At 43.9% G+C, this 26,582-nt stretch overlaps 1 long non-coding RNA gene across 1 annotated transcript in view; it reads left to right on the top strand.

The window, feature by feature from the left end:
* LOC112545528 (uncharacterized) overlaps positions 1 to 4,914 on the top strand; it is a 59,089-nt gene extending 54,175 nt beyond the window's left edge. The window contains exons 3-4 of the long non-coding RNA XR_003089025.3: positions 2,321 to 2,415; positions 3,048 to 4,914. This is a non-coding gene — a long non-coding RNA (uncharacterized LOC112545528). The remainder of the gene's footprint in view (positions 1 to 2,320; positions 2,416 to 3,047) is intronic.
* Positions 4,915 to 26,582: the final 21,668 nt, after the last annotated feature.

Here is a 26,582-nt window from a genome sequence, read left to right as displayed (position 1 = left end):
GTGACTTTCCCTGTATAGACTTGTTTTCGGAAAACCTTCCTCACAGTTTCCCTGTGTCAATAAGTGTACTGGTTAATAGTTAATCTTGTACCAACAGATCTATGATTTGAGCCAACTGTACTTATATAAATAGATAGAAGAAGCTTATGGCCAAGCATAATGAATTTACATGACTGCAACAAACTAGCAATGAATAAGAAAACAGAGCTCCCTTTGTTACATAAGAAAAATCTCAGAAGTCAGGCTCATGGGCTGTGTCTAGACTGGCCAGTTTTTCCAGAAAATCAGCCGCTTTTCTGGAAAAACTTGCCAGCTGTCTACACTGGCCGCTTGAATTTCCGCAAAAGCACTGACTTCTTATTGTAAGAAATCAGTGCTTCTTGCGGAAATACTATTCTGCTCCCGTTCAGGCAAAAGTCCCTTTTACGCAAAGCTTTTGTGCAAAAGGGCCAGTGTAGACAGCTCAGATTTGTTTTCTGCAAAAAAGCCCCAATCGCGAAAATGGCGATCGGGGCTTTTTTGTGGAAAAGCGCGTCTAGATTGGCACGGACGCTTTTCTGCAAAAAGTGGTTTTGCAGAAAAGCATCCATGCCAATCTAGACACTCTGTTACGAAAATGCTTTTAATGGAAAACTTTTCCGTTAAAAGCATTTCCGGAAAATCATGCCAATCATGATGATTATCTCTATGCCCTGCCACCTTCCCCTTTTATTTCTCAAGTTATGAAAACTCTTTTGAAATTATTATAACTCTTGCATTTATAAGAAACCCGATCCAAGTTATTATAGCCAACTAACATTTGTATATCATTTAACAATGAACATATGTGGGAGGTATTTTAGGTCATGTGAACACTAGGAAATTATTTTGAAATAACTTATTATGAAATAGTAACTTCTGAAATAACTATTTTGAAATAAGCTTATTCCTCTTCACAAGTAGGAGTTATTATTTTGAAATAACAAGTCCATTATTTTGAAATAACAGGCCAAATAGTGTGGACGCTTGCCTTGTTATTTTGAAATAAGGGGAGTTATTTCATATTAACTCCCCAGTGTAGACATGCCCTGAGGATTCATGATGGTTAGTTCATTAATGATCATGAAGTGCTTTGAAATCTGCTATAGACTTCCAAAATATTAGAGTACCAGTAGGCATTCATATTCTAAAAACTTTTAATGATCAACAGCTTTTTAATTCAAAACTGCCATTAAAATGTGTTTCCTTTTTTAATCCACATTCTGATGAGTTGGCAGTAATATTTACTCATGCCTGTCAAAAATAGGAGAAAAGATTTTTTTAAATCCTCCCAGGTTACATAGCAATCCTTGACTCTTTAAATTATTTTTGTACTAAGACCTTGTCTAATCAGAAGCTGTACAGTATTAACTGTTATAGCTGGTCCTTACACTCCATTTGATGGCATGTCTCTGAATAGAAGGCTGCCCATACTGGATCAGACCAATAGTCCAATTAGCCCAGTATCCTGTCTTCTAATAGCTACTGAAGAACCTATTCTCCATGAACTTAGTTTTTTTTTTGTTGTTTTTTGTTTTCTGCACCACATTCTAATTTTGGCATTCAAAATATCCTCTGGCAAGGAGTTCCACATTTTTACTGTGTGTTGTGTGAAGTGCTTCCTTTTGTTTGCTTTAAACCTGCTGCCTTATTAATATCATTGAGTGACAATATGTGTTTGATGTTGGGTGACAATGTTATAACTTTTGAACACTGCATTCAATCAAATCCAAAATGTCCAGGAATGACCTAGACACCATTGAGCAGAAATATATTGATTTTAGTGACAATTTGAAAAACCAAAAAATTTGACATGGGGGTCACATGGAACCCTGGTATCTAGTTTGCAGAGTAACAGCTTCAACAAGCTTTGTAATTCTCTACAGAATCATAGAAATGTAGGGCTGGAAGGAAGCTCTAGACATCATGTAGTTCATCCCCCTCCCAAAATCTGAGCTGGGACCAAGTATAATTAGACCATTTGTGACAGGCAGTTCTTAAAAATCTGCAGGGAAGGGCATTCCACAACTTCACTAGGTAATCTGTTCTGGTGCTTAACTATCCTTATAATTAGAAAGTTTTTCCTTAAATCAAACCTAAATCTCCCTTGCTGCATTCTTTGCTGATTATTTTTTGTCCTGTCCTCAGTGCACATAGAGAATAATTGATTATATATTTGAATCCTTTTGGCATGTCCCCAGTCAGTCTTCTCTTCGTTAGACTACATATCCTTAGTTTTTTCAACCCATCCTCATAGGTCAGTTTTTCTAAATCTTTTATCATTTTTGTGGCTCTCTTCTAGACTTGCCAGATTGTTGATGCCATTTTTAAAGTGTACTACCTCAAACTAGAGACAGTACTCGTTCTGCGACCTCACCATTGCTGTGTAGAGTGGGGGTAAGTATCTTTTGTGTATTGCATAAAATACACCTGTTAATACATCTCAGAATGACATTCGCCTTTTTTGTAACAGCATCACATTGTTGACTTAAATACATAGGTGCTAGAACTAAGAGTATGGGAGGTGCTGCAGAAGGCTTGAAGTTAGTGTCCATCATATACAGAGTTTACAGTTTGGTTTGATGGCTCTTAGCACCTCCACTATAAAAATTATTCCAGTTCCCCTGCTAAAATAACCAGTTGAAGGCAGAAATTAATATTCCAGCATAACAATATACTGCATTCTAGCTCAGCAGTCTTTGGAGTGTTTTGATTATTTTTCTTAAAGCCCTGGTCCCAGGAATCTTCTTATACATGAGAATGTTAGCTTTCAATTAAAAAAAAGCTAGTTCTTGAGACTGTGGAGAGAAGATTGAAACTGTGACCCAAATCACAAAGTATGCCCTAAAGCCTAAAAAATTCAGAATGCAAATCAAAACTCTCCACATTTTATTATTTTTATAAAATAATCAATTAATCATTTGATTAATTACATGATTTTGAAGGCATGCATCAAAATTTCTGAACACTTGGAACTGGCAATACTGCATGTATAATTGTTTTTTATCTATGTTATCCTCTCTTTACAGGTGTGTTTGTTCCAGCTGGATGGCTGTCTGAAAGCCATGTACTACCTCCTGCCAGCATTTCTAGAGCAATATATTCATCTATTTAAAAATTGTTTGTATTTCTGGTGCAGAGATTTGGTGTGGGACTATCTCTAGTTTTAAGATGTCATCATCCCTGGCTTCTTGGGTAATGATTATCGAGAGGTAGGAAATGCCAGCCTCACTGACTATCAGATTCTGCTAAATGAAATTCACTGCATGTGCTCTGCTTGTAATATTCCTACCTGTCTGGTCAGGTACAACTTTCTTTTGTTCCAACTGTTGCTGAGCACATATTAAGCAGTTCCAGTCATCATTCTAGAACCTCCTACTAATGTTACAGCAGCTTGTTATTCTGTTGCAATTCAAACAGGATTGTTCAGACTTTAAAAAATGACTGCTGTCCATAGACTTGATACTCTATCTAATGGGCTTTCAGATTTCAAGAAACCTGTGATGGGGTGGTGCCGGCCCTGAAGCCCCCTGCTGGAGGCCTCAGGACGCTGCCACACTCTGACCCACAGAGGAGCAGTACAGAATTCCTCCAATCAGCCTACAGTGGTTGTGTGGACGCAGACAATAAGAGACGCAGCAGGAAACAGCTAATCAGGGTCAGTGGTGCCTGGAATTGGAGGAGTGAGAACTGTGTTCTGGGCTGGCAGAAGGAGCAACAGCAGCACTAGCAGGACCATGGACAGAACTGTTGTTGCACGCACCTGGGAAGCTAGAAGGAGCTCCTGACTTGTTTCTGGTCCTCAGAAAGAACCAAGCCTAAGGCGGGCTAGAGAAAGACAGCATCTCCAGAGAAGAAGTCCTAGAGGTCCATTACCATTGCAGGCCAGGACTATATAAAGACTGATCCCAGGAAGGGCTACAGATATACCAGCAGAGGGGTACTGGGTTAGGCCCTGGGTGGACTGTATATGCTGGGAGGGGTGTGACTCGACTGGAGGGTTGAGTCATGGCAAACCCATCTGAGAAACCTCCATTAGGGATCACCACAAATGGGAAGATTGCAGGGGCACTTAATCAAGCAGGAGGCTTGCAAGGGGCACTTAAGCAAGCAGCAAGCTTGCAAGGCCGCCCTGTCACAAAATAATTTGATGGTAATCATTGATGCAGAGCATCTTTCCACCAATTGTTGCAAAGTGCTTGACAAAGAATTAGTGGAGTTCCCCTTTCACAAATAGGAAAATTGAATTACAAAGACAGAAAGTGACTTCCTCAGGCTTGCATAGAAGATTTCTCCAAAATAAGTAAAAGAACCTAAATCTAGCAGCTGACCTAACCACTGGATAAGGCTGCCTACTATGGTCTCCTTTCAGCAAAATATGTCTTTTGTATCAGCTATATTTTGTTTCCACTATTGCTTTATGATAAAATATATGTGTGTGTGTTCAAGCCTGCAAGCACTCCAAAAAAAATGTAGTAAGGACATACATGGCTTGCTTCTGCCCTCATCTGTGGAGCTAATTTTAACTATATTGTGGCATTTTAATATAGATGGCTGTATGTGTCTATTCTGTTCTGAAGTTACTTATGAGTACAAGGAAGATCACAGATTGGAAATGCCTTTCAGTAATGTCCTGGTTTTTCTATTTCAGTAATATATTTCCTGCACAAAGCTGCTTTTAACCAGCAGCACCCGAGGAAAATTGCAAGAGCAGTGTGTCTGCATTACAAGCACATACCGATTTTTAATAAGGTCATCTTTTCGTGTTAATATCTTTATTGAAGAATGAAGCCTCAGATTTTTAATGGGCAATATATTTTGCTAATTACTTTTTCATTCTTTTTCTTTAACCTTGTTAACAGTCTGCATATGTGCATGTGTGTGTGTGCATGTACATGCACATGTAAGCAGGGGAATGGTCCCGCTCTTGTGGGGAACTTTCCTGGCTTCTATACACCCCGGTGAAATGAACCAGCGAAAGGATCTGAGTCCCCGCTCCCACTTCCTTTACCCCACGGCTCCCTGATCCTGAGGGCTCCCCCTCCACTCTCCTGAGTAGCAGAGCCCTTGAAACCCCAACAAGGCTGGGCCCAGGTTTCCTGGGGCTTAATCCCTGACCTTGTAGTCACTAGGGGCAGGAGTTAGGGTGTCCCCACTCCGAGGTGCTCTCTTTACACTTCAGGCCTTCTTGGCCCAGTGATCACTTCATAATGTTCAAAGCAAATATAATTTATTAAACATCAACTGATTAAAGAGAATAGAATAAGAAACAATGAGAATGGTTAAATGAGAACACACAGCCCTGCTCTGTAGCACAGGGACATCAACACAGCAGTCTGCAGAGTGTAAGGACAGTTCACAGTCTCTTCCTTAGAAGCCCTGGATGTGCTGCAAGGGGCTGCAGGCTGGACACGCTTGCACTGGCAGTGACCACACAGCCTCAGTCTCTAAGTGGCCAGACCCCTCTCCCAGTCCAGAGCCTTTCCCCACACTTTGCAGGTCCCAGTAGCTCACCACATCCAGCTGCAGGCTGTGCTGCTTGGCCAGTTCCAGCTCTTTGTGTTGCTTCTCTGTTCCTTTTGACTTTCTGAGCACTGCCAGTCTGCTGCTCAACACAGGGTCTGCACTGCTTGGCCTGTCTGTGTCTGGTTCTGTCGCTGCAGGACTTCTTCTTGTACTCCTCTTTCAGATCTCTGTCTTTGCAGGACCTCTCCTGCACACAGCTCGCTCTGCTCTTTCAGCTCCCTGTTTGCTCAGAGACAGAGCCAGAACAATCCCCACTTACAACCTGTCAGTCAGGCTGAGCTGGAGTGTTGACTGCTTTCCATTGTCTCTGGGGTCTGTCAGTCTCATGAACCCTTCCCCTTCTGAAGCTGGTAAACCAAAAAACTCCCACAGAGTTTTAGTAAGGGGTAACAGTCCCCTTACACACACATATGTATATTGATCCAAACTACCAACAAGAGATTGAAGATCCAGGAAATATCTCTGTAGAATAATACAAAGTAATACAACACATTTCCCCAATTCAGAGTCTGAGGCATCCAAATTCTATATTTTGTTCCTATGACAAAAGTTGGAAAGAAGCCCTAATATCATCTCTTCATAAAGACTGTCACACATGGTAGTGGACTAAGCTAAAGAGGTTGTCACCAACATAGTAGTAAACAAAGGCAGCCAGCAATAAATGACACAGAAGCTGACCTTCACTGCTTTTTCCAGAACAAATGAGAGCACTCCTATTGATCTGGTTAAGTGCTGAGGATTATGCAAAGACCTCTTAAAACTTGGGAGCATGTCCTCCCTCCCATTCCAAATTCTAACCTTTCTGTCCAGTAACCAGCACAGTGTGACAAAGACAACACTAAATTAGCTATTGAATATTTTGCCCTTTTTAAAAGCACTTCTGTGAAAGATTCCTAGTTTGTATCCATGAATATTTCATTTGCTCTGTGTTTTTCTGGGGCTGTTTTTTTTAAATTCTGGATGTCAGTGTAAACCAGTGCAGCATTCAGTGATACAATCACAAGTTCTGAGTAATTTTGTCAAATAAGGCTGGATTTTGTCAAATAAGGTCTCTTATCTGTGTGGGGAAGCTCAGGAGAATCAGCAGAAGTTATTTCACCTTGTTTCTGTGAGGCTACGTCTAGACTGCATCCCTTTTTCAACAGAGGGATGCAAATCAAGCACGTCAAAATTGCTAATGAAGCAGGAATTTAAATGTGACGGACCCGGTAGGGTCCGCACTTGACCCGGCGGGGGGAACTCCATCCGCGAGGGGAAAAGCGGCGGCAGCGGCCGCCGAGCGGGCCCAGGCGGCGGCACTGGGGACAGGACGTCCCGCAACCCCGGAAAGAGCCGGGAGCGGGAGACGGGGCCGAGCGCGAGCGGCCAGGAAGCGCCCGCCCCTGCCGCCCCGACTGACACCACAGGCGCGCACCCGGGAGCGCGTCGGGACACCCGGGAGGGGGGCCGCGCCGGGGGGGGCGGAGCTAACCCCTCCGACGTCATCCCCCGGCGACTATAACAGCCGGGGGCGTCCCGGCCAGAAAGGGGGAAGACTCCAACAACGGGCGCCCTGGCGTTCAGGAGCACCAAGCCCCCAGCCCTTGGGGCGACACGGCGAGACGGACTCGGCAGCTGGCGGCTCGCCCTGGGACGCGCCCGACGACTCCGGCGTGGTGAGTCACCCGGGGCTTGTTCCGCCTGTGGGACCGGTCAACAGGGAGTGGAAGGGGCCCGAGGCGGGGCCCTGGTGGCGCCCGTGGGCGGACGAGTTGAGGGCTACCGCCCCGTCCGCCGTGGGGAGCGACGACCAGTCGTGAACCCCACTTAGGGCCTCGGGCTGGGACCCGGAGGTGAGGGAGGGCCCGGGTCCCCCACTCCCCTTTTTCTCCCACGACACTACCCGCCCCTACTCCGCCAGATAGAGGAGCAGGGGAAAGAGACGGAGGGGTCGCAGAGCCCCCCCAGTCCCTCAGGGCTGAGGGGTGATCGCCCCCGCAGCTAGGACCTACTAGACGGACCCCGGGCGGGGCGAACCAACGAACATAGTTCCAGCGGGAGGGGTACGCTGGGCCCCGCCCCCGTCCCCGGACTTGGGCCGAGAGTGGCCGGGGGAAGAGGGGCGAGGAGCTCGCACCCCGGGTACCCGTCACACTAAATATCCCGCATTTCATTAGCATAAACATGGCCGCTGCTTTTTTTCGACACGGATCTTTTTTGAAAAAAACTCAGCAGTCTAGATGTGGATCTGTTGAAAATAAACCCTTTTTTGACAGATCATGTAAACCTCGTTTTTTGGGGAATACAGGATCTGTCAAAAAAGGGTTTATTTTTGACAGATTCACGTCTAGACTGCCGTTTTTTTTCTGAAAAAGCTCCATGTAGGAAAAAAAAGCGGTGGCCATGTTTATGCTAATGAAGCACAGGATATTTAAATCCCTGCTTCATTAGCAATTTTGACGTGCATGATTTGCATCCCTCTGTCGACAGAGGGATGCAGTCTAGACATAGGGTGTGTCTAGACTACAGGGTTTTGTTGATAAGTGGGCTTTTGTCAACAAAACTATACCTGCGTCTACACTATCGCCACGTTCTGTCAACAGTAAGTCGACAGTGGTACATATCATTCTATGAGGAATAACGCCTTTTTTCGATAGTACTCTGTTGAAAAAAGGCACTACTGCATGCAAACTGTGCTTTTTCAAAAGAAAGCATCTAGACTCTCTTTTGAAAAAGTGGTTTGCTTTGTTGACAGTACTGGTTGTAGTCTAGATGCTCTTTTTCCACAGTATCTGTTGAGAAAGCCTCTGTTGAAAAAGGCATGCAGTCTAGACATACCTGTAGCCTGAGGGCTGTGAGCCTGCATTTTATGTATTGTCTGAGTTACTGGGGGGACAGGGGGGCAATAGTGTCTATTGGGTCTCCTCCTCCATCAGTGTTTGGGATTCTAAATATCCTCACCTGAGAAACTGATTTATTTTTTAATTTGAGTGGCTGAGATTCTACTCTAACATCAAATGTTAGCAGTATGATGTTTTACAAAGAAAAATTCCCCCAAGACACTGTCAGATACCTGAGCTATGGCAACTTCCCAGTCAGATCATTCTGCCTACAAATCTTAAAACTGTGTGCCAAAACTTGAGTGCTAATTTACCAAATGTAATCAGAAGGACCAACCTGTTGTGGGAGACATCTGCCTGTGGCTGAAGTGCAGGTGTTCCACAGTAAGGCAGTGACAGTTGCTTCTTCTGCTGAATTTGGAGAGTTAGTTAAAAAACAATCAATAGTCCTGTAGCACCTGAGGGTATGTCTACACTACCCCGCTAGTTCGAACTAGCGGGGGTAATGTATGCATACCGAACTTGCTAATGAAGCCCGGGATTTGAATTTCCCGGGCTTCATTAGCATAAAGCCAGCGCCGCCATTTTTAAAAGCCGGCTAGTGCGAACCCCGTGCCGCGCGGCTACACGCGGCACGGGCTAGATAGTTCGAACTAGCTAGCTATTCTGAACTATCTGTACACCTGGCTCTCCCCAGGACTGGGAGCTGCCCCAAGACTGCACCCATGCCCCTGTGCCGTGTAGAGTGCAGCCGAGGCGGGGGGGGGGGGATGTCCCCTGCCTCGAGAGGGTGTGTGAAGGGAGAGCGTCCTGCTGGGTCCCTCTCTGGGCTTGGGAGCATGTCAGGTCTCTTCACACATGCATGTGCCTATTGGGCCACAGCCCCTGGGTGTCATGCAGCTGGAGCCACCTGCCCAAGGGTGGCATAGCACGTGCTCACACGTGCACAGGTGGCTGCGTGATCCATGGGAGGCATGGCCCATGCACGCGGTCCCTGGTCTCCCTCCCCGGGTGGGGACAGTGCTGGCACTTACCCAGTATGGCCTTCCTGGCCAACCCTACTGACTCCGGTGTTGGAACAGCTGGCGGTGGCCCCTCCGGTGCGCCCGGGTCAGGGCCCTCCGGTCCCGGCTCACTGCCTCCCAGGCTGGTGTGGACCGCCCCACCACCCAGGAGTTGGTCAAGGGTGGGGAAGTAGGGGCAGGTGGCAGCCCCTGCTGCGGTGCCTCCCCTGGTGGCCCTGGCATATGCCTGCCGCAGGTCTTTAACTTTCAGGTGCATCTGCTCCTGGGTGTGCCTGTGTCTCTTTCGGGCCATGGTGGCTGCTATGTGGCCATAAACGGCCACAATCCTCCTCCTAGTGCGGAGATCATGGACGTTGGGGGCCTGCCCCCAAACCTCAATGAGATCCATGACCTCCACACTAGTCCAGGGGCGCGCGCGCTGTCTACAGCCCCTGGATGGCCCTTGGGTGCTGGGGGACTGGGTGTGGGATGGCTGGCTGTCACTGGCTGCCTGGCTCATCCTGGGGCCACTGGGTCAGGGGTAGAGACTTGCTTTACCAAGTTCGAATTAAGCACTATTTTGAATTAAATTTGAACTAGTGGTTTGCATGTATAGCCGCTATTAAAGTTAATTCGAACTAACAGCTGTTAGTTCGAATTAACTTTGTAGTGTAGACATACTCTAAAGTGTCCATGCTACTTTAGGTACTAACTGTTCTTAAGTATTCATGGTTTGGTTTTTTATGTCATTAGGATGTGCAATGTAGTGGACCATCTAGCCAATGTCTTTATTCATACCTCTGTTACAGGAATCAAACTTGTAAATGAAGTTACGTTCTAAAGCTTCCCTGTGGAGTTGGCTTGTGAAATTGGCCTGAAACAATACTGTGACTTTGAGATGCATTAATGAGTGCCCAGGCAAGTTAAAATGTTCCCCAACCGGTTTCTGTGCATTGCCTTTTCAGATATCTAATTTGCGTCTATTAATTCTTACATATAGCATGGACACTCTAATTGACTGTTTCTTCCCCCACTTTTTTCCTTTTTTTTTGCCTTCTCTCCTCCCAGATCTCCTATTTATTTAGAAACTGGACCTATAATAACTCCATTCATCTGAAGAAGTAGGTTGTGCCCACGAAAGCTCATGATACCATCTACATGTTTTGTTAGTCTCTAAGATGCTGCAGGACTATTCATTGTTTTTTAAGTTTTTTCAGTTACGGACTTATTTGGCTACCCCCCTGAAGCTTTTGGAGAGTTAGTTCATCTGGACAGAGATGAGCATGTAGCCACAAGACTATTCAGGTATGCTGAGGAGGAGATGCAAGAGTTTACTAATAGCAGCCATTGAGAAGATTCCTGGAGTAATGTTAAATGTTGGGCCCAGGGCCGGATTAACTCTTCTGAGGACCCAGAGCTAGTACATTTTGTGCGGCCCCCTAAGGTCCAGAATGGCCAGAAATAAGGGATGTGGAACGGGGCTCCAGGCTGGGGTAGAAGGTTGGGATGTGAGAGGGTGTGAGGGCTGGGGGTGCTGGTTCTGGGATGGGGCCAACTATGTGGGGTTTGATGTGCAGGAAAGGACTCTGGGCTGGAGTGTGGGAGGCAACTCAAGGCAGGAGGTGAGGGGAATGAGGTCCAGGAAGAAGTTGGGATGTAGGAGGGTTGGGGAGTGGAGCATTTACCTGGCACAGCTTTCTTTTGGTGGCACAGTCTTCAGGGAGTGGAGCAAGCAGATGACTCTACATCAGGGTTAGGGAACCCAATGCCTGGGGGCTCGATCCATCTTGCCTGGATCCAGCCCATGTGGCTCAGGGTTCCCTACCCAGCAGTGGGGCATCCACGCTGGCGCTCCAGCCCCTCTGCTGCCTCACCACGGGGCTGGAGCACACAAAATCTATTAGCCTGTGTCCCCCATACTTCTGGTATGTAGTGTAGGGATGGGGAACTTTTCTTGAGTCAGGGGCTGCTGACTCGCAGAAAAATTAGTCAGCAGCCACATCAGTGGGGTTTTGTTGTGTTTTGTTTTTGCTTCTCACTTGTGTGCGGCCCCTGACTGATTTTTCTGTGGCTCAGCAAGCCCCCGACCCAAGAAAGGTTCCCCATTCCCGCTCTACACGTTACGTCCATTGCCCCTTGTAGCTCCCATGAGCTGTGATTCCAATGGGAGCTGCAGGGATGGAGCCTGCATGCCAGGGAAGTGCACAGAGATTCCCAGCACTGCAGCTCCAGTCCGAGTGGGAGGAATTAGAGCACACAGAACTGTGTTCTCTCCCCACCCCACCGGGCAGGGCTGGACCACAAGGTCTTTAGTGGCTGTGGCCTTGGGCTAAGGGGGTCCTGCAAAATGATCTGCAGTTTTGGTGGCCGGGAGATCTTTTTGCTGGGTCCCTTTAGCCCAGGGCCCTGAGCTGCAGGCCCTAAAGACCTCTCCAGAAAAGGAATGCCAAACAGAACTTTCACACACACACCGTCACTGTTTGAGCTCAACTGTAGTCATAACTCTCTCATTATTACATGCCATCTTTTTGTCACATCAGTTGGTGTCCACGCTGCAGGCTTCATTTTGGTCATAGAGTGTTTGTGGAAAACACTTTAGCTTTATTAACCACAAAATTAGCATTCATATAACAAACTATCTGGCCCAGAATGGTTTTTCAGGGCTTACGAAGTTGTACAATCTACTGCCTAAGGCTGAACACCTGACGCCAGACACCATAGCATTCATGTCCTAACTTTTCTGTACCACACATGAATTTCACTAACCCTTGTATTTACAAATTAGACATATCAGAACCCATTTGTAGGTCATGCGTTCCTTCTAGGCAGCACAGCTATAAATAATCAAGTCATGTCTGGTCACATACATATCTCTTGGGCAAAAAGACAGCCTCGTAATCTCCTTCTGTTTTCCAATAGCTACTACCATAGATTTTTAGTCTCTTCAAACTGTCCTGAGCAGTGACAATGATCAAAAGAATCAGTGTGCCTTTGAGAAATGCCTTATAATGCTGCTAGAACTTTTACAGCTGGTTCCTCTGAAACGCAGTCAGCTCACTTGTCCCATGTGGATTGCCACTGAGGGAGTGGCTGTTGTCATGACAATTCAGAAAGAATGGCAGCTTCTGCTCCCAAAGTATCTGCAGAATATTCTTTTGTCTTACAGAACTGGATCGCCTGCTGAGTGACATGAGGGTGAATCTGGGCTCAGAGAAATTAATGACCATAATCCTTCTTTTCTATTGCTAGAGCTTTAACACTCTCACCTAAAATAGAGTACATTTTATATTAGAGCATGCTATTACATTAAATGATATCCCTTTATTCTACCTCATTGAGTGAGTGTACAGCCAATATCCTGGCCCTTGTCACATCCTGATTTTCGGAGCACCTGGGCATCTTTTTTTGGCTACCACTGCTACCCCTATTATTGAAAAAGCGAGTCGAGAAAAAACAAGGAATGACAATGGCATGTTCTCAAAATTAAAAAGCCACCTGTGTGTGACTTTCAATGTACAAATATATGTACGGGACCCTAGAAACCTCATCCTAACCTGCACCTGGTGATAAGGCTAGGAACCGCCTAGTGGTTAGATCCAAGGGCTCTGTTTTGGGAGAACAGAGGTAAAGGAAGCAGCCGTGCATACTGGGATGCGGCTTGCTTTTCTTCTCATTCCCCTGATAGTAAGGGAGTGAGGGGAAAGTACACGGCTTCTGTGCATGCCTCTCACTCCTGGCTGGTGAAGGAAGGGGGCAAAGGAGTAATTCACAGAACCCAAGTACTTTCCCCTTGCTCCCTTATTGTCAAGGGAGTGGGAAGAAAAGCAAGCCATATCCCAGTACGCTTGGCTGCTGTCCCACCTGCTCTCCCGAAATGGCACCCTTGGTTAGATCCCAGGATCACTACTCTCCACCATCTTTAGTACCCCTGGAGTAACAGAAGTTGGAAAATTCTGAAGAGTCTAATGGGAAGTAATCTGAATTTGATGCTAAATATGAATACATGTTTCAATTTCTGGAAGTTGGGAAAAAATTCTTAAAAAAAAAAAAGAAACTTTAGACTCCAGTACTGCAAACACTTATGTACTTTGTTAAGTTTTTGCATAAATGAAGGATTGGACAGGGTCTATATCTCCTCCATTCAACTATTAAAAGAGTTTCCTAAATGCTAATTTTATAGAAAAAAGAGATTATGCATATACCATACCGTCTTAAATGCAATAAAACAACAAAAAGATTAATATGGTAGAACGCTTCAAGATTTCACAAAACGTTTTCCTATTGGTTGAAATCAAATCTGCTACCTATCTCTTGTGTGAATTCATAAATAGTCAATTGTTTGTTTCACTCAATATAAGTATGTGAAACTTTGAACATGTATCAGAACCTGTTTGATCTGGAAGATGGGATGGGGCATTTGGACGAAATACTTGCTTGTGAAATTTACCAGTAAGTCCAGTTTGACTGGACTGTATATACCACAAGAACAGACTTCCTAGTGGTAGTCCAGTCCTTCAGCTTCTGGTTAGGGGTGAAACGACGATGTGTAGAGCTACAGGAAATTAAAAAAAAAAAAAGCTAATTATCACCCTAAATCTCCAATGACTCATTTGGGATTCTGACCTATTCTCTTTTTGTGTTTACTTATGACCAACCTTTAAAATTCAGTACAACTCTTGGACATCATGAAGAAGTTGATGTTCAGAGCATTCAGTCAGATACACTATGGGGTTGAACATTACCATTAGGGAGCTATGTATGTATACAGGGATACAGCAGAAAATATTAAAAACTTAACATTTAAAGAATTGCTTTTCCCACCCTGTACTATTGAGCTCAGGTGTATCGTTGATGCCTTCCCAATATTATCAGGAATTTCCAGGTGCCAGAAGATAAGCACATTTAGGCATGGTTGTCCATCTAATCCAAAGAATAATGGTGAAGATAATGTGGCAAGTAATTTCCCAACTCTACCATTAAAGCAATTCTCTTAGCAATCTTAATGGCTGGTATTAGCAGTGACTATCTCCAGAGGAAATTCATAGCTTCTCTGTTACTAGAGACCATTGCCAGAGATACAAATGTATAAGGCATGGTGAGAAAGTGAGGAGAGAGACTGGAGGACTAGGAGAAAGTAAAAAAAAAAGGGAAAATGGTTTTAAAGCAGCTTTCTTATAAACACTGTGCATAGGGAAATGTAGGTATAGGTGTGTTTATGGTGGTGATATACTAATTGCAAAATGTGGAGCCATGTTATAGACTCACAAATTCCAAAGCCAGAAAGGACTAATGTGATCATTTAGTCTGACCTTCTGCATAGCACAGACCATCATGGGCAGTGGGTGAAGCTGTTGTTCGGGAAGCAAACTCCCCAGTCTGTGGCCCCACCCATACTCTACCTCTACTGCTTCAGCCCCGTCCTGCCCCCCACATTGCCCCTCCCCCCACTGTCTCCCTCTTCTCTTTCCTCCCACTCTCTGCTCACCCCTTCCAGCCAAATACCTGAACTCAACCGTAGCAAATACTTGGGGGAAAAACCCACTCTTTTGAAATTTCTTTCTAAAGAAAATGGAGCAGATTGTGAAGTCTGGATATTCAGAAAGTATCTAATTAAAACACTAAATTTGGGAATAAAAAATGTCAGTCAGAGGTTCTTGATATACTCTGAAGTTTATCAGAGGTTTATTAGCAAAAACTTTGTAATGAAGGCAAGTCAGCTGTCCTGCTGAATACAACATTAAATATTATCGAATGCATGATGCAACCCTTCTCTCTTTTTCATTTTCTTAATCAGCCTTTCTAAGATGATTTCATATTTCAATTGTACTCTTAAGCCTCCGTAAAGAAATCATTCCAGGTTACTACATATTTAACACACTGAAACAAAGACATTATTTAAAATTAGTCAGAGTGATTTAGTGTGTTCATGCCAAAGTTCAGAAAAAGGAACACTATTTTATTGTGTGTGATCTCCATAACAATAGACATGTTTATGAAATTTCACCATATGTTTATGTTAAAAGTATTTTTCCAAAGATTTTAGGCATAACAAAGGATTTTATGTCTTAGTAAAGTACCAATTTTGGTGGAGGGTTCCTAAACTAGTTCATCAAATAGTCAGAAGTAAAGAAAGGGAAACTCAACTTTCTTTACTTCCCAACTATCTGGAAAAAAATCAATGTCGTCCCTTTAAGGGCTCTCTTCAACAGGAGAGTATGGATGAATAGAAAGGACAGGAAGACTTTGGAAGCAAGTTTTTGTACTATAGTAATTAAAATAAAAATATGTATTTTAGATAAGGGTGGTCTTTTGAAGAATTTATTTAAAAAACTGTATCTCTGAAGATCCAAGCATTTTAAGCTAAAGCTGAATATTCAGACCATATCTAAAAATCTATGCAAGGATTATTTAGAGATGTGGTCTTGTTTTTTTTGTAAAAATGAGGTTATGACTACACTAAGCAGCTATTAGCAGCAAGGCTGTGTCAACATAGCACTGTGGCTAAAAGTCAGCTTGTGTGAATGCTGTTTGTTGCCACTTTTGCTGACAAAATGCAATATGAGCAGATTTGGCTTTGTTGGCAGGAGGACAGTCCTGCTGACAAAGCAGCATTCACGCATGCACTTGCTGTGGCAAAACTTTGTTGTTCAGAGTGTGAGGGGGTGTTTAAGCACCTGCGAATGACAAACGTTTTGTTGAACAGGCCCAAGTGAAGACAAGGCCTGGGAGAAAGAGGGCAAACAACATGAGCTTAAAACTCATGCATAAAACTGTACAGAGTTAAGACACGTTTATCTGGGGTTTAGGTCCCACTGGGGCTCTGCACCTAGGCACTGAGGCAAGTCCCTTTAACTGAGCCTTCCCAGAGCTGAGCTGATCTCAAGGTCTGCATTACACTATATAGGGCTGTGATCCCATCTCTCTGTCAGTGCTGGAGGAGGCCAGAGGGCCTCACTCAGCAAGATAGAATAAAGGGAGTAACCAAGAAACAGGAAAATGGGCTCGGTGGTATTTCAGTACATAAAGTGACAATCACAAGGGGCTTTCTATGACTAGACCCATCACACCTCATTTCCAATCTGAAGTTGCCTAGCTTTAACTTCCAGCCATTGGATCATGATAGACCTTCCTCTGCTAAATTAACAAATACAGGTTGAACCTCTCTAGTCTGGCACCCTTTGGACCTGACTGGTACCGAACCAGAGAATTTGCCAAACCACAGAAGGTCAGTATTGTCTAGCAGCATTACCAACACTTCCACTGCTTACTAGGCTCTTAGACGACATTTAGAAGTAAATCAGAGCTAAATAACAGCACAGAACACTGTGAGCCAGCCCTGGTGACTGTAAACAAACTTTATGGGACCACAGGAAATTTGGCCACTCCCATGATAACTGGACATCCAGCTAACTAAAATCATGCCAGACCATCGATGATGCTGGACCAGAGAGGTTCAACCTGTATTTGTTCCTTGTGTAGGTATTTATAGATTGTAATTGAGTCATCCCTGGATCTTCTCTTTATTCATCTATATAGATTGAAGTCCATGAGTATATCACGGTGAGGCATGTTTTCTAATCTTTTAATAATTCTTGTGGCTTTTCTTTGAACTCCCTTCACTCTATCAGATTCCTTTGTGAATTGTTGACACCAGAGCTAGACACAGTATTCCAGCAGTGATCACACCAGTACCAATTAAAGAGGTAAAATAATCTCTTTACTCCGATTTGAGATCCCCATTTATGTATCCAACCATTACATTAGCTCTTTTGGCCACAGAATGTCCGGTCATGCGAGACCGTATCAAATGCCTTACTAAAGCCTAGGTATATGACATCCACCGCTTCTCCCTTATCCACAAGGCTCATTATCCTATCAAAGAAAGCTATCAGATTAGTTTGGCATGACTTGTTCTTCACAAACCCATGCTGGCTATTCCCTATCACTTTATTACCTTCCAAGTGTTTGCATATGATTTCCTTAATTACCTGCTCCATTATCTTCCCTGGGACAGACGTTAAACTGACCGGTCTGTAGTTTCCTGGGTTGTTCTTATTCCCCTTTTTATAGATGGGCACAATATTTGCCCTTTTCCAGTCTTCTGGAATCTCCCCTGTCTGCCATGATTTTTCAAAGATCATAGCTAAAGGCTCAGATACATCCTCTATCAGCACCTTGAGTATCCTGGGATGCATTTCATCAGGACCTGGTGACTTGCTGACATCTAACTTTCCTAAGTGATTTTTAACTTGTTCATTGTTGTCTATAGTCCAGATCTCCGTTTATCAAGATCCCTCTGAATTTTAGCTCTGCCCTCTGCAATGCCCTCACCCCTGCCATCTGTGATCAGTATGCTCTCCATTTCTACATCCAGGTCTTTAATAAAGAGGTAAAGCAACAATGGACCCAGAAATGATCCTTGTGGAACTCCACTTGAGACCTCCCTCCATTCTGACATCATTACATTAATACTTACTCTTTGTTTGCGGTTGTTCAACAGATTATGTATCCACTTACTTAATGGTAGCTCTGCCAAGCTTGCATTTCTCAGGATGTCATGTGGGTCTGTGTCAAAATCCTTGCTGAAGTCCAGTTAAATAGCATAAGACTAAGAACAGATCTTCCTGGGCCCCATTAGAAACAAAGCCATTTACCGGTGATTCCCAATTTACAGTTACATTCTGAGACCTATCAGTTAGCCAGCCTTTAATCCATGTAATATGTGCCATGTTAATTTTATATCCTTCTGTTTTTTAATCAAAATGTCATGTGTTACCAGGTCAAATGACTTACAGAAATCTATTACATCAACACTATTACTTTCTCAACCACACTTGTAAACTCATCAAAAAATGAAATTAAGTTAGTTTGACAGGATCTATTTTTCCATATTCATGTTGATTGGCATTAATTATATTACCCTCCTTTAATTCTTTGTTAATTGAATTCTATATCAGATGCTCTGTTATCTTGCCTGGGATCAATTTCAGGCTGACAAGCCTATAATTACTTGGGTTGTCCTGTTTATCCTTTTAAAATTTTGCACAACGTTCACTTTGGGTATGTCTACTCTGCACGGTTATTTCAGGAAACCGGAGGTATCCCAAAATAGCTACCCCGCGTCTTCACAAGCCACACATTATTTCAAAATATTTTTCAAAATAATAGGTGCGCTATTTCAGCATCCCGGTAACCCTTGTTCCATGAGGATTAAAGGATGTCTCGAAATAGTGCGTTATTTGAAATTTGGTGCTACATAGCACAAATTGTGCATATTATTTCGAGTGTAGGATGCTGTGTAGATACACTCTTTGGGTATGTCTAGCCTACACGGCTCCGTCGATGGAGCCATGTAGATGAGTTTACTAGACATAGGAAAATGAAGCGGCGATTTAAATAATTGCCACTTCATTTACATCAAAATGGCCACCGTGCTGTGCCGATCAGCTGTTTGGTGGCACAGCACGGTAGTCTGGACCCGCCGCGGTCAACAAGGGAAGCCTTTGTCGACCACTCCGGTAAACCTCATTTCACGAGGCATACTGGAGCGGTCAACAAAGGCTTCCCTTGTTGACCGTGGTGCATCCAGACTGCCCCGCTGTGCCACCAAACAGCTGATTGGCACAGTGCAGTGGCCATTTTTATGTAAATAAAGTGGCAATTATTTAAATCGCCGCTTCATTTTCATATGTCTAGTAAACTCAACTACATGGCTCCGTCGATGGAGCTATGTAGTCTAGACATACCTTTTGTGTCTATCTTCTGGAACATCCACATGATTCAAAGACTTACAGAAAATCTATATTAACAGTGCAGCAAGCATCTTACCCTGCTCTTTTAAAACTTTTGTGTCACAGTTCAGGGAAATTGCACCCGTATTTTCTACCTATGGTTCAGCAGGGTAACCACGGTAGGCTCCCACATCCTCAGCTGTCACCTCTGTAGGAGGGAGTCCCTCATCTCTCTTCCTCCTGACTGAGTTTTTTTCTAGCCTCTGCAGAGTTTCCTGCCTGCACTGCAACTTCTTCCACAAATCAGACTATCTAAGCAATCCTGCCTTGCTTTCTCCTCTGAGGCTATGGGCAGCATAATTATACTCACAGCCAGTGTTCCCTGTAAGCTATGTGTTTGTGCAGCCACTCAGAAGTGATTCAAATGCCACTCAGCTAATTAGCAGCTAAGTTTTGTTTCTGTTGGTGGTGCACATTCACATGTGCCTCAGTGAACATAAAAATTATTCTACACAGAGGTGGAAAAGATTAGAGGGAACATTGCCCACAGTTAGATGTTATTGTGACCATAGGCTTCCCTGTATTAACAACCTACACAGACTGCAATGATTTTTTTAAAACAAAATATGCCTTCTGAGGAATCATTTAAAAACCAATAACACACTGGTCAGTCGTGTCATTGTAAAATTATGAATAATCACTAATCGTATACTTTAAAAAGTCTCAGGGATAGCCATGTTAGTCTGTAACTTTAAAAACAATGAGCAGTCCTGTGGCATCTTAGAGACTAACAAATATACCATGAGCTTTTGTGGATAAACCCACTTCATCGGATGAGTTGGAGTTCCACAGGACTATTTGTTGTTGTTTTACTATGTTGTTCTTTTAGTCTATGACTAAAAAATGTTTAAACCAGACAAAAGAAAGAGGCTGACACCTCAAAGTAGGTGAGGCCCAAATTCAATGGGTTGTTCATTTGTATTGGAAGTTGCAGCAGGAAGAGATAATTTGCATAATAGTTAGCAACCAACAGTAGGGAAGAACCAGCATGGAGCCTTGTTTTCCATCCCTCATGGCTCCTTTCTCAGCATGAGCTAATGACCTTTATCTGGGGGTACTCTTCAGAAGAATACACTTCACAGTTTCATTGAACTATATATAAAGAGGGGGGAAACAAACCTCTAAATTATCCTTCATTTTAAGGAGACAAAGAAACCAAGACATTTGATCTCTGTGATGGTTCCTGGCCAGATCAGCCCATAAAAAGCTGGAAAGACTGGGGGTCAGAGAAACTATCGTGAGCGAAGACAGTATCATGCAAAATTAAATTGTAGACATTTCTATGCATGTTTCCATTTTTATTTGCTTGTAAACATCTCTACTTTTATCTCTTTTATTTGGTATCACTTAATTCAAGCACTATTGTTAGTAAACTTGTTATTTTGTGTGCGCTTCTAGAGATCTGACAGGTTGGAATGTTAACCTGTCTTTGTGGAGGCGGCAAACCTAATACCCTTTTAATTGTCCACTGGAAGGGAGTGGATCCTTTCAGGAGTACAATTTTGGAGTGAATTCAGGCCTGGAAGGGTACTAAGTTCAGCCTGCCAGGAGTAACCAAGTTGGGAAAAGCCAGGATGAGGATTCTGGGCTGCTGGTAGGCTGTTGGGGTTAATACTTTGCACTCTGGATTATAACACAGACATTGTTTGAATCCCCTACTGGTCTGGATGAATCCCAAAATGTCCCAGCTAGCACACAACCCTTTCTAAGCAAGCACATTTATTTTTAAGGCAAAAGCATTAGAGAAAACCTATTCAAACAATTCTTGATCATTTTTTCTCTGATAGCCACAGCCTGTCAGTCCTTATCTGCTTGCGCTCTTGATGAATGTTGATGTGATCTCGTGCTTTGGCTGTAGCCAGGTCTCCTCTTAGACTTCCAACCTGACTCCTTGGTGGCCAACCTCTGACTTCCTTGAACCTGGGGTACTGGCATTGCCTGAACCAGGTTGTCTAAGAACTTTTCAGTGCCTCTGATTATCAGTATCATCTCTACTTGCCCCTCCTAACCAAGATTTTTTTCCTCTAGTACAGCCACCAACCTGTGCTGAATACACAGAAAGTTCCTTCAGGCACAAAAGAAAATATGGCCTATCGATTGCAGGTTACTGCTACTGTTCCATCTCTTGTCTTCTTGAAATTGCACATAGGGATGGACCTGGAAGGAAAGCCTTTCACACTCCCTGAACTCTCCTGCTAGCTGCCTAAGGCTATGTCTAGACTGCAGGCTTCTTTCGAAAGAGGCTCTTTCGAAAGCATCTTTCGAAAGAGCCTCTTTCGAAAGATCGCGTCTAGACTGCAGGCGGATCTTTCGAAAGAAAAATCCGCTGTTTCGAAAGAGAGCACCCAGCGAGTCTGGATGCTCTCTTTCGAAGACGGCCTCTTTACATTGAAGAACGCCTTCTTTCGAAAGAGGAACTTTCGAAAGAAGGAGTTCTTCCTCGTGAAATGAGGTTTACCGCCATCGAAAGAAAAGCTGCGTTCTTTCGAAATAATTTCGAAAGAACGCGGCTTGAGTCTGGACGCAGGGGAAGTTTTTTCGGGAAAAGGCTACTTTTCCCGAAAAAACCCCTGAGTCTGGACACGGCCTATGTGTGGGGTTTTCAAGTTTGTCTAGCAAGTGACTTTTTATACCAGGTTTCACTGTTTAGGTCAGAACATCTCCACCCTTTACCACCAGAGACTTCAAACAACATGCCTGATCCAAGTTCCCAGGATCAGAGCTTCTGGCCTATACTAACACATCAACAAACAGATTTCTCTCAGCTGCTTCTGCAGTAGCCCACAGCCTCACTGCAGTCTGTTGAAGAGAACAAATAAACAAACTTGTCACCAAGGCCCCCTACCTCTAAGGAAAGAGTCTACAGCTATTCCCCCTCCATCCACACCTGAAACTTTCCTGTTAATTGCCTCTGTTTATGGCCCAGTTTATGATGGTCCTTTCAGCACCTAAATTGCACCCTGTCCAATAATTGCTCTTTCATGATCACTTCTAACATCCCAAATCTCTTAGCAGCTGGAAACACTGGCCTTTTATCTTGAACCACAAGTGACTATTGCTTCCCCCACCATGTGCCAAAACAAGCAGTTTATACTACAGAGAAGAGCTAGAATCTCCCCCTTTTCCATATGTATTTTTTAAAAATTTCACTTTTATCTACTAGACATTTATAAAGTACCAAATAGTGTTAATTAGGAACAGATTGTAAAATCAGAGGATACCAAACATTTTCCATTACGTACTCTACAAGGTCACTTAGTTTAGCTACTGTTTATATGAGGCCACCACTTAAGAGTACACTAGTTTCTGAAGCACCAGATGGAACCTCTAGCAGACACACCTGAAAGGACTGCAACTAAGATGGACACCAGAGTCCCCTCACACTGTTTCCTACAGTGGTTTGAGTCAGGGGTGGGCACAGAAAGAACAAGAAACTCTTTCTGAGGCTTATGGGGAGACTTCTGGATGGGGTCATCTGCACAGCCCCTAGCAAAAGTCCAGCTTGATTGAGAGACTATTTCAGTTTTGGAGGCTGGGCAGGAGACAGACCAGCTCAGGAAGGCCCAGCTAAACTGCCACTCCTCTAAAGGGAAATCTAGGTGTGTGAATCAGCTGCATCCAGCCCTGCAGCAGGGGCCACGATGTGTACAGTGTGACCTAGAAATTAGAACTGTAATCTCGTCTAATGGGTAGAGCCAGAAAAAAAGTGAAAGCCAGAGCTAAGGATCAGAGCGTCAGTTGGGGACCTGGAGACAAGGGTCAGAACAGGAGTCAGAAGCCAGGTGAGGGCACAGGGGTAGAGCAGAACAGGAACAAGGCATAAGCACTGAGCAACTCCTGGCCTGCTGCTGAGTTTGAATGCAGACCTGCTGGCTTCTTATAGCCATTTAGGTGGTCTGGTCAATCAAGTGATTTTGCTGCAGCCCAGATGGCTCATTAGCCAACCTGAAGACTGAGTGGGCTAGTCCCAATCTCAGTTGAAGAGCCTAATCAAGTTCAGAGTTCCTGATAGCTTTGTTTGATAAGATAACAAGCCTTGTGGATAAGGGTCTACCTAGAGTCCTGGGCTACGTCTAGACTGGCATGATTTTCCGCAAATGCTTTTAACGGAAAAGTTTTCTGTTAAAAGCATTTGTGGAAAAGAGCGTCTAGATTGGCACAGACGCTTTTCTGCAAAAAAGCCCCGATCACCATTTTCACGATCGGGGCTTTTTTGCGCAAAACAAATCTCAGCTGTCTACACTGGCCCTTTTGCGTAAAAGCTTTGCACAAAAGGACTTTTGCCCAAACAGGAGCAGCATAGTATTTCCACAAGAAGCACTGATTTCAGACAGTAGGAAGTCAGTGTTCTTGAGGAAATTCAAGTGGCCAGTGTAGACAGCTGGCAAGTTTTTCCGGAAAAGAGGCTGATTTTCTGGAAAAACTGGCCAGTCTAGACACAGTTCTGGACTTTAGTAAAGCATCTGATACACCTACCCAGCCCTGGTTACTGTGAGCCAGCCAAGAGAGCCACAGAATTACAGACTAGGGACACAGTGACTCTTGCACTGAAGTCTGCCCCTGCCCTGAGTTGAAGACAGGGGCATTTTGTTTAAGCTGATTCCACTGTACTGCAACAGAAGGTTGCAGGACTCACTCTGCAAATCATCTGCCTGAGAAGGTGCCAGGGATGGAGCTGGGAGTATGTATGAATTGGGAGTGTTGAGAGGTGGATGATTGCATGTTATTAGCTAATTCTTTCCTTCCCTAGCTCCTATGTTCCCATTCTCACTAAAGTCATCTTTTGTTCTGCAGTTACTTTGGGTGTGTCATCCCTTTGTTGATGTTTGTATTATTGTATTTTGTTGTCCCTTGAGCACTAGCCTTTATGCTTCTCACGGGTTAGTTGCATCCTCAAGGCTCAGTGAGGAATAACCTTGGATGGAGGCTGCAGCTTCCAGAGCAGAACCCAAGGCCCAATCTAGGTGAAGAGAGGGGAGAAACTGCTTCTAATATTGGTGATAATAAGCACTAGGAGAGAGAAGGAGGCAGTGTAAGCCACACCAGATCGAGTGGCAATGTATATACTTATTTTCCTCCCTCTTAATTGATATACAATCTTAATTACAGAGGTTATTAATGGTGACCGCTACAACATAAGCAGACCCAGGTGCATATAAGAATGATATTGCTGAGGAACACATCCTTCTGTTTCATGGCTCACGGGTCAATAGTTGCCGTGCTTTAGGCCACAGAGAAAGAAATGATTGCTTTTCCCCTTTGCTCCATCACAATTCATTTTCTGATTCTTCCAGATTATAATTAGAGCCAACGATTATATCTGCCGTTCTCATTCTGTCTTGTGCTGGAACAGAATTAAAAGGAATCTGTACTAAGCGAATGCTGTTGGCTCACAAAGCTATTTGTAATTCTTTCTGCATCCATCCAGAATGTCTTAATGAGAGAGGGAATTCAAATTGACATGCAAAAAGCTAATTTCCAAAGACTTTAAGAAAGATGGTTGTTTAGTACTAGCACCCAACTAATTCCTGGGAACTCTAGATTCTCTTCTCAGATTTTCTGCAAAGGCCTGTGTGACTTTGGGAAGACAACTTACTCTTTTTTTGAGACTCACTGATAGTAATCTCCTTTGACGGGGGACTGAGGCTTGACTGATGTCTCTAAAGTTCTTTCAGATTCTGAAGTGTTAGATAAATATAAGTATTGGTTTACAGATGCTGACTTTTCTTTAGTGTGATGACACCAACAAAATAAACTTCTCTGAAGTGCCACTGAACAATGTATAAACCTGCTGATCTGAGGAAGTAGGGTTTGCCCATGAAAGCTCATGATGCATATTTATATTTTTGTTAATCTCTGAAGTGGTACAGGACTGCTTGTTGCTTGGAAATCAGAACAGACTACAATCTCCTAATACTAAATGTCCACCTGGAGGCTGCCTGAAAGCTTCCTATCTTGTCTGTCCAAGTGCTGGCTCATTCCAAAGGCTGTGCATATGAGAATTCAGTCTCCACAAATATTTGAAAATGATTATGTGTCTGAACTGATTTATTATTGCACACACATTTCTGTTACTTCTTACAGTCTAAGTAGGTGTGAACTGGTAACTAGCAGTTGTATATTACAGTTCTAAAACGGTTAGGCAGTTAGGATCTTAAGAAAAAGAAAAGGGAGAGGAAAGAGAAGAAATAGTGGGGATGGAAAAATACACATGAGCAGGCCCACCAATGTAGGGAGAGGGGAGAAAGGGGGCAGTTGCCCCAGGGCCTGGTGATTCAAAGGGGACCAAACTCCTGGCCGTCGCCGCTGCTACTGCAGCAGCAGCAGTGACCGGAGCCCTGTGCCCTTTAAATTGTCACTGGCTAAGGGGGGGAAAAAGGCCACATTTTATATGCCAAATGGGAATGAGCAGTTGGTGAAAGTAGGGCTGGGGGAGGCAAGCCCCCAACCCCACCTCAGCCCTGTCGCTTCTGCTGAGGCCCCACCCCACACAAGAGCCAAGCCACCTTCCTGTCCCCTCACCACCACTGAGAGGCTAGGCTGCACGCTGTGTGCCCCCCTGAGATGGAGAGTGTGGGTAGGCATGCATGTCCTAGCCTGCCCATCCCAGAGCACAGGGAGGCGGGAGGACGCATGGCCCGAGTATTTTACGTGGCTGGAGTTGTATACCTTAACCCAACCTTTCAGGTCTAGTGTAGACCTGTCCTAGTTTTGCCCCCCGTCAGTCTTGTGCTGAGCATAGTTTGGCCAGACCAGATAGTCTGAATTATGCATACATCATTGCTGTAGCTTTTAATACAGTAAGTTGATTTTTAAAAAATCTAGTAATAATCTAGTGGCCACAGCTAACATGTGATGCTTATCCTTTGAAAGGCATTAGCCAAGCATATGAGTCACCATTAGAGTGAAATTAAATGTCCTATTCCTGTGTTGACCACTTAAATCACTCTTGTTCTATTATATTTAATAGAAACTAACCCCTCACTATTGTTGTCTGGATTTCTCACTGATATGTCCCCTGCATGCTTGTAAAGACTCTCCTGAAATCACAGTGTGACTTGCTGAATGTATTGACTCTGAAGAATGGTCATATTCCTTTCCTGGACTGGGCAGGAGATTAATCTCCATCTAGTGTTATCACAATGGAGTTGTGAAAGAGCCACAGATTACATGGAAAAGAAAAATGTCCCTTTTCATTCCTTGACAGCCACAGCAGTTCTGGTTGTTTGGAATGGCTAACATGGGAGATTTCCTCTTTTGTGTAATTTTTCTACCTTTTTATAGTCAACTCCCATGTTGCATACTTACTGGACAAATAAACATTGTCAACAATGTTTGAAAATGTAAACACTAGCCAAACTAGTTACTATACTGTCTCAACTACTTGAGCAACAGTAACATTTATAAATGTTGATAATGAGCTG

The sequence above is a fragment of the Pelodiscus sinensis genome, chromosome 1 (assembly GCF_052426305.1).
Source record: "Pelodiscus sinensis isolate ZL-2025 chromosome 1, ASM5242630v1, whole genome shotgun sequence".
Lineage (NCBI taxonomy): Eukaryota > Metazoa > Chordata > Testudines > Trionychidae > Pelodiscus > Pelodiscus sinensis.
Note: the sequence above shows the minus strand (reverse complement) of the source record. Positions and strands in the feature narration are given on the sequence as shown.